General features: G+C 38.5%; 1 pseudogene; it reads right to left on the bottom strand.

Moving 5' to 3' along the window:
* Window positions 1-1,437: 1,437 nt before the first annotated feature.
* Window positions 1,438-2,055, bottom strand: LOC145505203 (annexin A2 pseudogene; annotated as a pseudogene).
* Between the last annotated feature and the right edge of the window lie 1,957 nt (window positions 2,056-4,012).

Here is a 4,012-nt window from a genome sequence, read left to right as displayed (position 1 = left end):
TGGCACTCGCTCCTGCTTCTCTTGGCAGTGGGGGTGGCCTGCACCCACCTCTGGAACCCACTATGGCAATGGGGGCTCACTCTCACCCTGAGAGCTTGTGTAGGTTGCCTTCTGTTGCCTGAGAGCATGCGGAAGAGAAAGAGGTTTCTATAGTGATCCTGCCCCTTCCCTAGCACAACCCCCAATAATGATACCTTGTCTCTCTGGCTGGCCCACGTTTCTTCTGCATATACCCTTGGTTGTAACCGCACATACCCTTGGTTGTAACCGCACCCCTCTCCTGTCTGTTCAGGCTGTCTCTATGCAGTCAATCCCAATTGTCTCCCCAGGTCTGACCTCCGAAGCTCCAGCTTTGGCACTCAGTCCCTGCCCGTCCTGGCAGACAAGCATCTCAGACTGGGGAGAGCATGGTGGTGGTATTGAACAACTGGGCAAGTCTCTCTCTGTTCTGCCTTACACAAACCAGTTGTTGTGCTCTCCTCCAAGTTTCTGAAGCTCCCCTCCCATCCTGGCTGGTCTTCACACCAGTGAGGTGATTTCCCAGGGTGCAGGAACATTTTTCTTTCACAGCTCTGTCCCAGGAGCACAGGTCCTATCCTGATTCCTTTCTCTCTCTCTCTCTCCTTTTTTTCTTTTGTCATACCTGGTTCCATGGAGATTTTCTTGCTCTTTCAGAAGTCTGAGATCTGTGTTCAGTAGATGTTTTATGAGAATTGTTCCACACATAGATGTATTTTTGATGTATTTGTGGGAGGAGATAAGCTCCACGTCCTGTACCTCTACCCATATTGATCCCCCTTCTGATTTGTTTTCTAATATAGGCATTTAAGACTATAATTTTTCTTTAAGGTACCACTTTAATTGTATTTCACAAGTTTGACATGTAATGTTTTGTCTGTAAGCCTTTCTAAATATTTTTAATTTCAATTAAAAATGTCATTATTCCATGAGTTCTTTTAATGTTTTTTTATCTTTCATGGATGTTATTTTCATACATATGATAATACAATAGATTTATAATAGATTTATTTTTATTTATCACATTAAAGAATATTATTGTACTGTCCTCTAACTTTCACTGTTGATGAAAAAAGGAGTCAGTCTAGGTATCATTTACTTGAAGGTTATATATTTTTTCTTGCTGACTGCTTTTAATATCTTTTCTCTTTAATTTTTATTTTTTTAATTTTTAAAATAAACATTTTATCCATCTGTTTATGACATTATGACATAGTACACAAGATGCAAACTGTTTCACATCAGAGATTGCACTTCCAACTCCTTGAAATGCTTGGGCAACTAAAATAAGGTTGCGGCCAAGGGGAGCAATACTAACATCATCCTCACAGGGAATGGGCACAATGGGCTGTTTGTGGCAAGCTGATTTTCTAGGACTGTTAGCTGGAAGCATAGGAATACCACTTCTGGATGCTCATGCTATCTCATGCTTAAGTCATCCCCAACACACAGGTATAGAGCACTTTCTGGTAGTCACTCTTGGTGTCTTGCTGGATGTAGTAGTACAGCAGCTTGTAATTGTGGGAGACCATGATTCTAATCAAGCCCTTATAATGAGGGCTTGCCCCTCATGGAGTCATATACAGCAAAATACAGGAATTTATTATGAATACTCTGGGCCAGGTTTAGGAAAACATCTTTCCAGTCTCCTTTGACCTCTTTCTTTATGCTCTCTAATATGTTTATAAATCTCTAAGGGACATAACTCTTGTACTTTTCAAGTACTTTCTGACACACACTCCACTTGGTCATGATGTTTATTCATTAAGAACATCAGTTCTCTTCTCTTCTCTTTAGTACAGTAGAGACTGTAGGTATCTTGGTCAGTTAGTACATAATGACAGAGCCATCCTCTCCTCTTCTACCCTTTACAGGGGCAACTGTCTACTTGCCGAAGTCACTAGATATTTCAGAAATAATGTCCTTCTCCAGATCAATTTTCTAAATTTCTTTGTAGACTCTTAATTTTCTGTAGCTCCTGGTTGGTTCTTGAGCAAATAATCTCAGGGAGTCCTCATAACACCCCAGCCCCTTCATGGAGGCTTTCAAATCAGAAGCATAATACTGAGCAAGTGTTTTCAATAGTTCTCAAATCACCATCTTTAGGTGGCTGGACAAGGCTGACTTCAGTGCTGCTGCAAGTTTCTTTTTGGTCCTTCTCTGGTAGGCAATATCCTGTCTCTTTTCATTGCTGCATTCAGTCAAAATGTGGATGGTGGCAACCTCATCCATACCTTTGGTCTTGATGGCTGTTTCAATGTTCAAAGCATCCTACTCAGCATCAGAGTTGTTCTATGCTTTGACTGACTTGTCTGTACTTAAAAGTGTAGTGTGATTACCCTTCATGCTGGGCTTGCACAGAAATTCATGAACAGGAGACATTTTGACAGAAGTTGGGCCAAGTACCAAGAGTTATGTGGAGCCATTTTTTAAAATTTATACATTATGAAATTTTAAATATGTGTTATGGGTGTATAAACGTTTTATTTAAACTGCTTGTGATTAGCTGGGCTTCCCAATTTTGTCAATTATTTGTTCTTCAGTTCTGAGAAATTTTCAGCCTTTAGCTCTTCAAATACTGCCTCTCTGTCTCATGTCTTTAGAATTTCAGTTCAATCTTTCTCTCCTACTTTTTAATCTCTTTGTCTCTCTGAACTGTGTTCTGAAGAGTTTCTTTAGATCTGTCTTCCAATATTGTAAATCTCACTTCAGCTTTTCGTAAGCTGGTGCTTAACCTGTTCATTTCATTTTTCAAATGTCTTTTTCAAACTTTTTTTTTAATTGAGAAAATGTAACACAAATCAGAAAAGTGCAAAAATATAAATGGAGAAGGAAATGACAACCCACTCCAGTGTTCTTTTCTGGAGAATTCCATAGACAGAGGAGCCTGAAGGGCTACAGTTCACAGGGCCGCAAAGAGTCGGACACGACTGAGGGACTAACACTTTCACTTTCACAGCTTAACAATTAATTATGAAACAAATACTAAGTAATCACCCTAGAAATGGAACTTTACCAAAGTCCAGAATTTGTGTCTGTTCCTGATCCTCAACCACCACTTCCTCCACCAGAGATAATCATCACTCTGACTTTAGTCTAATAATTTATTTGCTTTTCTTTACAGTTTTACCAGCTATATCCATTTTTGTTTGTCTGTTTTAATGTAATACTCTATATTTGGGGTCTTACATCTTTTATTCAACATAATATTTGAAAATTAATCCATGTTTGTACCTGTGATTCACTTACTTTCCATGCTTTGAGGCAGTACAGTTCATGAAAATATTATACTTTTTATTCTGTTTTTGATGGATATCTGGATTAGTCTTTTCCCCTTTTATGGAGGCACTATTTTCAACAGTGCTGCTATGAACATTGTTGTATATGTATATTGAAACACATGTGCATGAATTCTCAAGGCTGTGTACCAGGAGTGGAATTGTTGGGTCACAGATTATGTATATCTTTAATTTTACTAGATAATCCCAGGCTATTTTTCAAAATGTTTGTTCCACTGAATTTTTTAGTTCAATTGTTTTGCTTAATTCATTTTTAAAAATTTTATTTGGCTCTTCAAATACGCTTGATAATATATTTCTTTGCTGTTTTTGGATATTTTAATTTTCCTTAAGTTTATATATATATTATATATGTTTTTTCAGATCCAAAATAGAAGTCTTGTAGGCAAGATTCTGCTCTCTCAGGGTTTCTCAATGTTAGCACTACTGACATCTTGAGCTAGAGAAGACTTTATTGTAGAAGGTTATCCTCACATTAGAGGGTGTTTGACAGCAACTGGCCTCTGCACACTAGATGCCAAGAGCATACACATTCCCCTCCTAGCTGTGACAACCAACAATGTCTCTTGGAGGGCAAAATTGCCCTAGGTTGTGAACCACTGTATGCCCTCTACTTTTTCCCTTATGGGACCTCACTCATGGTATCTTGTTTCCTTGTGTTTTGTAATTTTTTGGTAAGCTCACGTTTCTTAAAC

Source organism: Giraffa tippelskirchi, chromosome 5 (genome assembly GCF_054371585.1).
Source record: "Giraffa tippelskirchi isolate mGirTip1 chromosome 5, T2T-mGirTip1v1.2.pri, whole genome shotgun sequence".
Classification (NCBI taxonomy): Eukaryota; Metazoa; Chordata; class Mammalia; order Artiodactyla; family Giraffidae; genus Giraffa; species Giraffa tippelskirchi.
The sequence above is the reverse complement of the archived record's forward strand: the minus strand, read 5'-3'. Positions and strand labels throughout refer to the sequence as shown.